Here is a 13320-nt window from a genome sequence, read left to right as displayed (position 1 = left end):
CTGTGGTAAGCGGTTCAAGACCAGCCTGGCCAACATAGTAAAATCCCATCCCTACCTAAAAAAAAAAAAAAAAAAAAAAAAATTAGCCTAGCATGGTGGCATGCGCTGTAGTCCCAGCTACTTGGGAGGCTCAGGCAGGAGAATGGCTTGAAGCTGAAGGGGGAAGTTGCAGTGAGCCGAGATTGTGCCATCACACGCCAGCCTGGGTGACAGAGTGAGTCTCCATCTCAAAAGAAAGACAAAAGCATGTTTTCACTCCTAAGTGGGAGTTAAACAATGGGAACACATGGACACAGGGAGGGGAACATCATACACCGAGGCCTCTCCGGAGACAGGGGGCTAAGGGAGGGATAGCATTAGGAGAAATACCTAATGTAGATGATGGGGTGATGGATGCAGCAAACCCCCATGGCACAAACCTGCACATGTACCCCAGAACTTAAAGTATAATAATAATAAAACAAACAATCAAAAAAAACCCAGGTCATCATTTTAAAATTTGGCTGGAATACTTTTTATCAAAAAAAAAAAATGCGTTTGAATGCCACAAGTGAATAATTTTACCCCATTTTATAATTGCAGGCTGAAATTTATTTCTTAATAATATTCTATCAAAGAGGCCATGGAGCTCTCGGTCTGATTCTACTGATGTAATATTTCATGTATTAAATGTCTACACATAAACGTGTTACCAATTTAGGGGTGATTTTGAAAATAGAATGCAAATTAGGTAAAGAAATGGACAAATCTGCTTCTCTAATTATGATTAACAATGCTTCTTTTAGAGCAGTGGTTCTTAACTGGGGGTGAATTTGCCCCTTTGGACACCTTTGGCAATGTCTGAAGCGTCTTTGGTTGCCACAGTGAGGGCAGAGGGACTCCTGGCATGGAGTAGAGGCCAGGGAGGCTGCCAAGCGCCTGCCAGTGCACAGGACTGCCCAGGACAGAATTCTCCAGCTGAAAGGTCATCTCTCAAAAGACCCCATTATAGAAAATTAAGACATAATTACATTAGAATTTGAAGTGAATCAATCATCTGAATAATGCAAGCAAAGAGCATAATCTTTGTTCAAAATCATCCAAATTGGTAAAACTCTAAGTCACCTGATAATCGTGTCTTCTGCAGAGAGGTGAAAGCATGACTGGGGAGCTTTGAAGAGCCAGGCCACTGTTCATTCAGTAGAACATGGGAGGCAGATCTGACCACGCTTTGCAAAAAAATATGTGCTCGTTAGCGGGTCAACAAAAATGTTTTTGGACATTTTCAATATTAGTTAAGTCTCCTTCCCAAATATCGTTAAAATATAGTAACTTCATTTACTATTTCATTTACTACTATACTATCACAGCTTAATTTTTAGTAACAGTTTTGAACTGTTTATAAGTAATAGTGTTTATCTATGTATAAGTTAAAAAGTGGAAAACACAGAAAAGCCCAAGAAGAAAATCAAAGCATTCACAACCCCACCTGCACAGATAAGATGATCCTTAACACTTTGCTTATGTGTACAGAGTTTCTGCATAAAAATAGAATCATGCTATGCACAGTTTTGTAATCTGCCTTTGATTATTCAACATTATTACCATTTTCCCACACAAATAAATATCTGTTTATTAGGATTAAAATAAAGATTTTCTAAAATTGTTACAGTCTTCCGTCTTACGGCGGTCCCATCATTTATGTTTAGCATATTTTATGGATGAATATACAGGTCGTCTTCAGCTTCTCACAGACTTAAATAATCTTATTGAGATAACAGTAGACAAATCTGTGTGAAGATCTACGTAACTCTTAGGATAAGTTCTAGAAGTGGATGTATGAGCCAGACTTTACAGACACTGCCAAAGTGTTCTCCAAAAGGTCACATGAGGTGCATGTTCCCAGGATATAAATCACACTCTTGCCAACAACATGCGCAAGTAATACTCTGAAATTTGCAGCTTCAGCTGGGGAGGCTATCCTATTTTAATTTCATCTATTTGATTACTGGTGAGAAAAAACTTTTTCCATAGACTTCTACGATGTTTATTTTCTATGCTTTTGTGTGTCATCTGTCCCTGTCCTTTGCTCATTTGTCTACTGGTGTGTTCGTCCTTTACTGCTCTGTAAGCGTTCTTCATGTGCTGTTATACTGTCATTTGTCATTACTCCTCCAGTCTTTGTTTGTTTACAAATATAATTTAGGCAATTAACATTTTCCTTCAATGTCTCTTTGGTCCTTTATGGAGCCTACTTTTACATGTAGGCTTAGAACCACTTAGTATCTTAATAATTTTTACCATAATCCTTTCACATTCTGCAACTGATTCCTCACTGTTTTACTAGATTGTTTTAGGTTTAATTAATTCATATTTTAAGGTGAGCTCTCACTCTGTTGTCCAGGCTGGGCTGCAGTGGCATGATCATAGCTCACTACAGCCTCCAACTCCTGGGATCTCATGATCCTCCCAACTCAGCCTCCCAAAGGGCTGGCATTACAGGCACGAGTTACCACACCTGGTATTATATTGTCTTTTTTAAACTTTTTAAAAAATTATTTAAAATTTTGACTTCTGTCTGATTTTTTATGTTGATTCAGTCCAATTTATCAGATATTTTTTGCACTCCAAGTCTAAGTATAGCCAGGAGTTGGGGGTACAGAGGACTTTGGGGGAGAGGACCACCTCAGGTTCCTGTTGTTGAAGTTCAGTGGGAGAGACAAGGAGGAGCAGACCACGACAAGCTTGTCCACGAGAAGAATTAAGACGTGAAACGGCCCACACAAGTGATTTTGTGATGAATCATAAGCATGGTTCCTTTTCACTGACAGTTTCAGTCATATTAAAATGCCACTTGATATTAACAAATCCACAGTTTAAAAATGATTTTTAAAGTCCTGAAACCCATCCTTGGACCCTGAGAGCTGCCCCTCTCTGCGGGCTCCTCTGGCGGTGGCAGGAGCCCGTGTTCAGCGGCCCCCGTGGGTGCAGCCTGCCTCCTCCTGGCGCAGGGACAGACACAGGGACTGCTTCCAGAAAGAGCCGTCCTTCCCAGTTTTTCTCTTTTCTTTTCCCACTTATAGAGTCATCTCTAGGATGCAATGAGTTTAGTACTGGAGCTAGGGGCTTAGGGTAGGGAAAACCTCAATCAGCTCCAAGGAGGAATTTATAAACTTGGAAATATTGTGAAATTGAGTATCATCACTTTAATACAAATTGTGACTCAATATTGTGACTCACTATTCAGAGGCAAAGCAGTTTCATGGAACAGATTGTTGGACGTGATTAGGGAGCACAGTGTCCCACACAGATTCCTTAGTGACACTGGCACACAGAAGTGACTGCGAGCAGGGAGCACCCCCCGATTCCAGCTGCCGCCCCCCCACACACACACTGCCAGGCAAGAGGACCCTCTCCTCCTCTTCTTTCTCTTTCTCTCTCCCTCTTTCCTCTCTCTCCCTCTCTCTCTGGCTCTCTCTTCTCTCTCTGTCTCTGTATCTCTGTCTCTCCTTCCCCTCCCTCCCCTCCCTCTCCTCTCTATTTCTATCTCTTCTCTCTCTGTGTTGCTATGTCTCTCTTCATTTCTTCTCTTTCTCTCCCCTTGTTTCTGCCTTAGCTTGTCTGTACCATCCCAGAGCTGCCATAACAGAGCAGCAGTTTTAATCTCAGGGTTCTGAAGGTGGGAGTCTGTGTGAAGTCCTTGCAGGGCTGCACCCTCCACAGGCTCCAGGGATGGTCCTTCCCGGCCTCTGCCAGGGGCTGGTGTCCCAGGCGTTCCCTGGCCTGTGGCTGTGTCCCTCCAATCTCAGCCTCTGCCTTTGTGGCCTCCTCCCGTGGTGTCAACTCCTCTTCTTGTGGGAACACCAGCTGTTGGACTAGGCCTGCCCTACATCTAAGATGCTTTCATGTCACGCTCCCTAGCTAAGCACGTTCATAAGACCCTATTTCCAAATGACGGCACGTTGTGAGCTTCTGCGTAATCACGCATGTGGGGCGCAAGGAGGATTCAACCCTCCAGGGCTTGTAAGGTGGAGACGGTGGCTTGAGGAGGTACTAGGGGTCACGGTCACTCCCCTGACTCTAGGCCCCTCCTCCTGCAAGAGGATGGTCCAGACCCTCTCCGTCTGCCACTCTTCACATACATGCATTCACTCTCCCCGTCAGGGACTCCCTGGGCCGGGGTGCAGTTGCCCCACCTGTGGCTCAGTGGATGAGTTGATTTGGGGCACAGCGGCCAGTAGGAAGCTAGTGTGGGCCCAGGTCCTGGCTCTGTCCTGCATGCATCTCTCAGAGAGTTTGCACCGGAAGCAGGGAGGTGCGATGCGGGGCCCGGTCACCCCCAGCAGTGGCCTCTGGTCATGGGTGTGACACCAGCGGTTCCTGCAGGAGGCGGCCTGGCCATCACCCCAGTGAGAGGATCCAGAGGCCCCAGGAGGCCTGTGCTTGCCCAGCCCCCATCTCTCCAGCAAGGCCCAATGGCTCAGAAGAGGGTCACGCTAGGTCCTCGAGGGTGCAAGCCAGGGGTGGTCGGGAGAGTGGGGCGTCCTCACAGGTCCGGGCTATTGGGAGAGGAGTCAGAAAGGGGCACCAAGCCAGAAACCTGCCCACCATGTTTCTCTGGCTGGTCCCAGGCTGTTCCACCCATATCCCCCTGGAGGAGTGGGGGAGCATGTTATTTTTATTTTAAACATTGGGCTTGCAGTGCAGAGTCCTGTGCCCTGAGACCCCATAGCTGTGGTCAGATCCATGGAAGTTCACTGGATTGCCCAGTGGTGAACAGCGGTGTGGAGCTTGGGGACAGCTCCCTGTCCCTCCACACTCCCCAGCCGGCCCCTCCCTCCATCCTTGAGCTGAGGACGTGGGATGCGGCACCAGCCCCTAGCCAGACCTGCTGGGAATTAATTCTCCTCGAGAAGCAGTCGCTCGGCCCATAGGCTCTGATCACCAGTAAGAAGCCGCTGAGCAATCGACTGCGGTGCTTGGGTGAGCCGGTGTGCGTCCACGGATCCGACCACAGCCAGGGTGTCTCAGGGCACAGGACTGCACCGCGAGCCCGAGTTCCGAAAAAAATCACATGTGACAGGATGTTTCCATGGCTGTTGGAAGACTCTGGATTCCAGGTCACTGACTCACATCAGGACTGGGACAGCTGGGCGGGAGTGCCTGCCTGCCTGAGGGCTGGAGGACAGGAGTGAGCTGCTTCCTGGGGACAGGTGTCCACACAGCTCACTGGCCACAACACAAAGGCCAGAGCTGACCTGGGCCTACAGAAAGAGCCACTTCACCCTTCCCAACGCACTGACGCCTGGCACTATCCAGCACGAAGTCGCGGGACTGCAGGATTTTTCATTCAGCACACAGACACCCATTGGGGAAACAGCTGTTAATGATGAATACATCTATTTTAAGACAGCAAGAATGAGCCTGGGATAGCAAGAGCATTTCTAATAAACGTGGCTGCCCAAGCGATCATTCACTTAACATAGCCTGAATTTGAGAAGTGTGGCTTCTTTGCAAGAAAGTTAAGATTTAGACCTAACGTAGCCTATTGTGAGGAAGCCACAGAGGCATAGAGAACTGGCCAGCACTCATGAGCTCTCCACAAAAGTTGTCTGTGATGACACAGGGGGAGACCCCTGCACGGAAACTACAACAGCGGCTGGCGTGGCAGCTGGGGAGCCTCGGTGACTTCGTGACAGGCCGCCTCGTGGCTCAGCTTAGTTCCCTAAGCACACACCGGCCCGCAGGGGAAGCCCAGAGAGTCTAGTGCTCTTTCGGAGATTAAAACTTTGATGCACGGAACTTCAGAGCTGAATAATCAAGGTGCAACTAGGTATTTAAAATTAAACCCCCTTTAAACATTAAACCCAAGATGACTGTTTTAAATTTACTTGGTCTACTCAGCGATTCATTCTAAAATTTCTAATCGCTGTTAGTTTTCAGAAGTCAAAATCAATTACTTAAATGAGCTGGACTTTCTCTTGTGGTCATAGTGGCCATTTGCCTGTGGGGAGAGAAAAGGATTTAGGAGCAGCATCTACAAAACGGTCTCAGTTTTTACGGCAAGCACAGTTGGGGGGGCTTTAGAACTCCTTTAGAGGCTACCGTTAAGATCTAGCGTTGGTCCAGCTGAGTGTTGGATCAGCTTATTTTTCTACCCTGTGACAAAGATGAAGAAGAGGTTAAAGTCGGCCTTAATGCCATGTCGATCAGTGTCATCCCAAATGCCACGAGCTTATCAGTGTCCTCCTGGCTGCCTGGGCTGAAGAGCACCTGTCCAGAGGGGCTGGTGCCCAATGACATCTTGATCCAATGATGGCACAGGTGCCAGGCTAGGAAGACAGGCTCCACAGGCAGGCTGAGAACCCTGCTGGCAACATCCTTCAGCACGTCCCAGATGCATTCTCTGTGTGCTGGGCATCAGGGCCTCCAACCGCTCCAGCCACACTGCTGCAATTTGATGGCACAAAGCAGCGTGTCCACGGAGGCTTTGCCCACAAAGACAGGGCACTCTGTCCTGTAACCGTGGCTGGAGCGTGGGGATGGCAGGCACTCTCTGGAGAGAGTGGCAACACAGGATGGCAGTCCCAACAGCTAAGGGCAGTGAGCTCCTTAGCCATGCTGTGCCCACACACCCAGGGAGTTCCACAGGGCTGGGCAGCCAGTGGCAGGGACTTCCCAGCACTGTGACAATGTGGGACAAAGGGACAAGACTGAATGTTAGGGGTACAGCCTCCAGCAGAGCATGGGAGGACCCAGAAACAGCCTGCCACAGGTCCCACTGGGCTCTAGCCAGAATTTCATTGTAAAAAAATGCTCAGCTAGCATCACTAGCACAGAATGGTGCAGGAATCTTTTCCTAGGTCAACACAGGTAGGGGTTGAAAACACTTCCAAAGCCTAAAGATCGGGGTTGAAAACGCTTTGTCAAAGAACCAGCGGAGAGCGGGGATTACGAGGCAGTTGGACCAGTAGAGGCGTTAGGGAGAGCGACCCAAGTGGCAGGAATGACCAGCACTGACCCAGCGTGGTCTGGAAATGCGTCCCTCCTGGAGCCTGAGCCTGCCCGTTCATGGACCATCCTTCTTTTGACCCTTGTGGCACACTGTATAATTTAGCAATGGGCACAACAGTCATATCTGTTTTACGATGTCATCTTTTTCTTTCTGCTTCACGTCCCCCAAACCAGATTCTAAGTGATATGCGTCGGTACTGTTTGGCAGCCTTTTCCATGTGCCCTGGAGGGCTGGCCTGTCTGGGGCCCTTTAGAACCTTCGACAGAAGAACTGTGCTGGGTGCTGTCCCTGCAGCAGAGAGAAAAGAGCGTGGTGGGGCTGAAGGGCCCACTTCCCTTTCACATCTGCTCCTGGATGGTGCCACCTCGGCACCCCGGAACCGCTGGGTCCCCTCTCCCGACCCTGCCCGGCATCTCTATGGCATGTGAGTGCTCCCCGCTGCAGCTGGCAGGCACCCATCATCTCCCCACTTTCCCCACCCAAACGCCCCTCCTGTGCACTCTATTTAGAAAGTGAATCTCCATTGCACATTTCAGCCTGTCACTTGGAATTCATCTTAAACAGCTTTTTCCTCTCAATATTTACACTCACTAGATCACCAAGCCCTGTGAATTTTGCTTCTTAAATTTCTTTTCTTTTCTTTTGAGACGGAGTCTTGTTCTGTCGCCAGGCTGGAGTGCCGTGGCTCCATCTCAGCTCACTGCAACCTCCGTCTCCTGGTTCCAGCGATTCTCCTGCCTCAGCCACCCAAGTAGCTGGGACCACAGGTGCACACCACCCTGCCTAGCTAATTTTTGTATTTTTAGTAGAGATGGGGTTTCACCATGTTGCCCAGGACGGTCTTAATCTATTGACCTTGTGATCCACCCTCCTCGGCCTCCCAAAGTGCTGGGATTACAGGCTTGAGCCACTGCAGCTCGCCTGCTCCTTTAAATTTCTCCCAAATCTCTCCCCTCCGGTCCAGCCTGTGGCACAGCCTTAGCTCGGTGTCTGGTGGCTTTTCTCCTGGCCTCCCAGTGCACTGGCCTCACTGTACTGCTACAGTGTTTCTGCTTGGATCTTCCAAAAGAGGACGGCTGCCAGGCTTCGTCGCCATCCAGATAAAACAGAGACTCTTCTCAAGCACCCCTCAACCAGCCTCCCAGCACACTCAGGGCCTCGGAGCCCATCAGCTAAGGCCACCCTTGCTCTCAGCCCTGGGACTCAAGCCACACGCTGCCTTAGGAGTCTGAGGCCTGAGCTTTTTCTCTTGATTCAAAATTCCTTCCTAAGGGCCTCTGTAGACTGTCAGTCCTACTAAACAGTTCATTTTGCTCCAGTGCCTCGCGGCTGCACATGCAGGCTGGCTGCAGCATAGCACCCCATGATGATGAGCAAAAATGCCCTCTCAACTTAACATTCCTTTCTGCGGACTCAGTTTTCAGAGAAAGCCTTGCTCTTTTAATCAAGTGCACATCAAAGAGCCTCTAACACTGCCTATGATCTGTAAACCCCCACTTCAAGGTATCTCACCTTTCTGTGCCAAGCCAACGTATAACCTCTAAGTGTTAATTTATGACTTTGCCTGTGACTCCTGCGTCCCTGAAATGTAAGCGTTGCAGACTAAGTGCTTCGAAAGCACCCACTCGGGGCTTCTTGGGTTTGTTTTCCCACGCTGCGGTCGCTCATACTGGCTCAGAATAAACCTCTTTGACATATTTTACAGAGTTTTGGCATTTTTCCACTGCGAGGTATGGTACCTAACTCTCTAGCACCTCTCCTCGATGCATTTTGTGTTACAGCATTAAGCCAGATTTCAGAATAAAAGCAGGGTACATATGGTAAATGAGCTGATGTATGTACATGTCATACGTCAGCTCATGATGGCATGCATAACGTGGAAGGATGAAAGCTTTGCCATCCTCGTAAGTACTCAGTGAGCACTAGCTATTATCATTCTTATATCATCACAAAGGCTTATATGTAACTAGAGGCCACATCGTGGATCCCATGGCTATGAACAAAGGAATCCTTTCACATGAACCCAACACCACTCTTGTTTGGGGCAAGAATTTTTCAGTTGAGCATCTAAACCGGCAAAGATGTGTGACAGGCCCATTACACTGAAGGCCTCTGGGACCGTCTGGCAGAGTGACCTTGAGACCCCCTTTGCATCAAGGTCATGCCCCATACGACCACCTGTGACAATTCTTTGAGATTTGCATTGCAATGTCATCTGCATACACATCATTTTAGGGAGCAGTAACTCCCTTCTGACATCGGCTTCTCAGGTCAGCATCTCCCTCCATTTATTTACAATGTCTTTATTTCTCACAGTAAGGCTGTTTCTGCACAGAACATTTTCACACCTTCTATTAAATATATTTGACAGTTGATGGTTTTAAAACTGGCATTTCTGATTCAATTTTTGAGAAAAAAATTGTTTTATTCATGCAATAACTGAAGAGATTGATGATTAATAGCAGAAACAGTGGCAAACGCTATAGACATCTGAATGGGTTCAGCTTCACAATTCTGGCTGAAAAAATAACATTGAGCAAGCTTCCCACTCCATGGGTGCCAAAACCATTGTGCCCACATTAGCTGCAGACAAGAGCAGAGCTTTCAATGGGAATTTTAAAAAAAAAAAAGTCAACATCCAGAAGCATTTCTTCCAAGAATTGCCACGGGAGCTGAAACACAGCTTTCCTAGTACCATTCTGAAGACAAAGCACAATCGAAGCAATGGCTACCGAGGGTGGAAGGGGCCCTATTCCAGCACAAGCAGACCAGTCAAGAGCAAAGGCCACGGCAACAGTGTTTGTGGATGCTCACGGCATTATGCTTGTTGACTTCTTGAAAGGCCAGAGAACGATAACATCTGCTTTTTATGAGAGGGTTTTGCAAAAGCCAAAGTTTAAAAAGAAAGACACCTGAGAAAGTGTCACCAGAGAGTCTTCCTCCACCATGACAATGCTCCTACTCATTCCTCTCAACAAGTAAGGGCAATTTTGCAAGACTTTCAATGGGAAATCTTTAAGCATTCACTTTACAGTTCTGATTTGGCTCCTTCTGACTTCTTTGCTTCCTAATATTTAAAAAATCTGTAAAGGGCACCCATTTTTTTCCAGTTAATAATGTAAAAAAACTGCACTGACATGGTTAAATTCCCAGGACACTCAGTTCTTTAGGGATGGACTAAATCATGGTGTCATTGCTTACAAAAGTGTCTGAAATTTGATGGAACTTATGTTGAGAAATAAAATCATATTTTAAACTTTTATCTCTTAATTCCATTTTTCATAAACTTTTTAAAGCCTGCTCATATGTGAGAAATGTTTCTGAAGTACATCTTATAATTAGTTATCATAGTCATATGGAAAGGCTATTTATTTGATTCTATTAATCAGTATATTCATTATCTTGCTAAACTTAAGGCTAAGGATTAATGCTAAACTGGGCCTAAGGATTAGATAGTAATAATATTCTGTAATTTATTATTACATAATGTATAACTTAACAATGTTATTTTCCTGACCTGGACAGATATTTTGTAACTGTGTGGGAGAAAGCCCTCATTAAAAATGTACACCAAGGCCATTTGAGGGCGATGGAACATTGTGACCTCAACTTATTCTCAAATGGTTGGGGAAGGAACATTTTATTGTAGTGAAAGTGGCAATTTTTATATATGTTTGAGGTTTTCTAAAGTGTATTAAAAATAATATTTGGATGGGTACAACATTTGTCATTTCAATAATGGATGCTCTAAATGCCCTGACTTCGCCACTACACAAGCTACACGTGCACTTGTACCCTGATACGGTTTGGCTCTGTGTCCCCACCCAAATCTCACACTAAACAGTAATCCTTGGACTTAGGGAGGGACCTGGTGAGACGCGATTGGATCATGAGGGCAGTTTCCCCCGTGCTGCTCTCAGGATAGTGAGTCCTCATGAGATCTGGTGGTTTGGAAGTGTGTAGTGCTTCCCCTTTTGCCCTCTCTCTCCCTCTCTCTCCTGCCCTGACATGTGAAGATCTGCTTGCTTCTGTCATGATTGTAAGTTTCCTGAGGCCTCTGAGCCATGCTTCCTCTACACTCTGTGGAACTTTGAGTGGATTAAACCTATTTTCTTAACAAATTAACCAGTCTCAGGTAGCTCTTTATAGCAGTGTGAGAACAGACTAATACATATCCCATAATGGAAACCATCATTCTCAGCAAACTGACATAAGAGCAGAAGATCAAACACCGCATGTTCTCACTCATAGGCGGGTGTTGAACAATGAGAACACATGGACACAGGGAGGGGAGCACTACACACTGGGGTCAGTTGGGGGGAAATAGGGGAGGGACGGTGGGGTGTGGGGAGTTGGGGAGAGATAGCATGGGGAGAGATGCCACATGTAGGTGATGGGGAGGAAGGCAGCAAATCACACTGCTACATGTGTACCTATGCAACAATCTTGCATGTTCTTCACATGTGCCCCAAAACCTAAAATGCAATAAAATAAATAAATGGGGAAAAAAAAAGTAAAAAAACCCCTTGGCAACGCCTGCTGCTAAGGAAATGAAGTCTTAAAGAGAAGACAGGAATGAGAGTGTTTAGCTGAGGGCTTTTGAGTCTGTGTCACTGTGAGGTCGGCCAACCCAGGCCTGGTGGGAGGTCTCCCACGACAGTACAATCTCCTTGCCTCAGCCTCAGCCAGCAAAGGCTCCAGAACAGCTGCGACGTCCTCATATGGAGCCCCCACAGACAGATTCCCTGCCTTGCTCCTGCGCTCCTGCGGCTGCCTTTGGCTCCTTGTATAATTTCTTCTCCCACTTGACTTTTCTGGAAGTTAGAATCCACATCAGCTGCCAAGTAGGATAATAGTGGTCTCAAAAGAACTGCTTGACAAACAACATAGACGAACTCTTCCAGGGAGAGGGCTGGACAAGTCCCTTTTCAAGTTCCTTCCCAATTCTGTGACTCCTGATAAAAGAATCAGGCACTGGACAGAGAGTGCCCTGGGCACTGAATCCAGCCACCTGTTCCCGCTCCCACCCACTGTGCTGACCCCGGGCCCTGAGGACCTCACAGATAAACCAGCTCAGCTTTCTGGGCAGTTGATTTCAGGGAAATCTTTAAATAGGAGCAGCTGTTGCTTTCTGAAGGAAGTTTCTGGGACTGTGTCTACTTAGTTCAAGTAATATTTTGGAATTTTACTTAAAAATACTCTATTTTTAGAAATATTGAACACTAATGTCATAAATCAGTTTAGTCACATATTAGAAATTTTATGTCTTTAATACCTATGTAGAAACTAAATGCACACATGGACAGTGGCCAGGCCAGACTTAAAAACGGAGCTTGGACACACAGCATGCAGCTGCTGCCCCGGAAGCCAGCCCCGGGTGGAGACGCAGAGCCCAGCCCTGGCAGCCACCTGCTGCAGGTCGGACTTGCAGGAAGTCAGACCACAAACAGTGACTGTAACAATCAGCCCCGATGGCCCAGACTTGATTAATAATTTCCCTAATTTTTGTCCCTGCTTCCCACTCAGGACCAGGAAGAGAGAACCAAACACACTCCTTCACCAGTCACACGGCATTCACACGGCATGCCACATTCAGCCACAGCCTGCAGCATCCTCAGGCCAACAGCCACCTTCAGGGTGTGCCTGCAGGAGCCTCCCTTGTCTTCATCATACATCTCTCCCACTCCTCTGCCTGCCTTCTGATCCCTGCCAAATTCTCCGTCGGCAGCTGATGCCCTCACTACGGCAAGCTCCGAATAACGTGCTCTGCTTTTCTCGTCTGGGTGTTTCTGTTACTTCCATGATATTTAAATATATTTGGATGCATGTTATCCCACCTGATCCTACATAGCCCTGCAAGAAGGGTACAGCAGGCATTCCTTGTGTTTTTGAAGGCTTGAAACTCCCAATTACTCAGCTAATGCTACAGTGAAAGAGAAAAACGATCCATGACACTTGCTGAAGACAGAAAGCAGAATTTACTCATGGGGCAATGGCCACAGGTTCAAGCTCCTTCCCAATTCTGTGACTCCTGATAGAAGAATCAGGCACCGGACAGAGAGTGCCCTGGGCACTGAGTCTGGCCACCTGTTCCTGCTCCTACCTGCTGTGCTGACCCCGAGCCCGGAGGACCTCACAGATAAACCGGCTCAGCAGATAAACTGCTGCAGTGGGACTCGCAGTGGAGCGAGATGAGCTCAGCTCCACAGACAGCACAAAACTGGGAATTTGTAGCCAAGGAGTAGAGTGAAGTCAGTGGATGGAAAGAGTAAGCGGAAATCTCAGGGCCAAGGGGGATTGTGGCTAAACCCATCTGGCAGGATTCC

This window comes from Sapajus apella, unplaced genomic scaffold (genome assembly GCF_009761245.1).
Source record: "Sapajus apella isolate SASKATOON/1434 unplaced genomic scaffold, GSC_monkey_1.0 scaffold60, whole genome shotgun sequence".
Classification (NCBI taxonomy): domain Eukaryota; kingdom Metazoa; phylum Chordata; class Mammalia; order Primates; family Cebidae; genus Sapajus; species Sapajus apella.
This window is presented reverse-complemented; position numbering follows the sequence as displayed.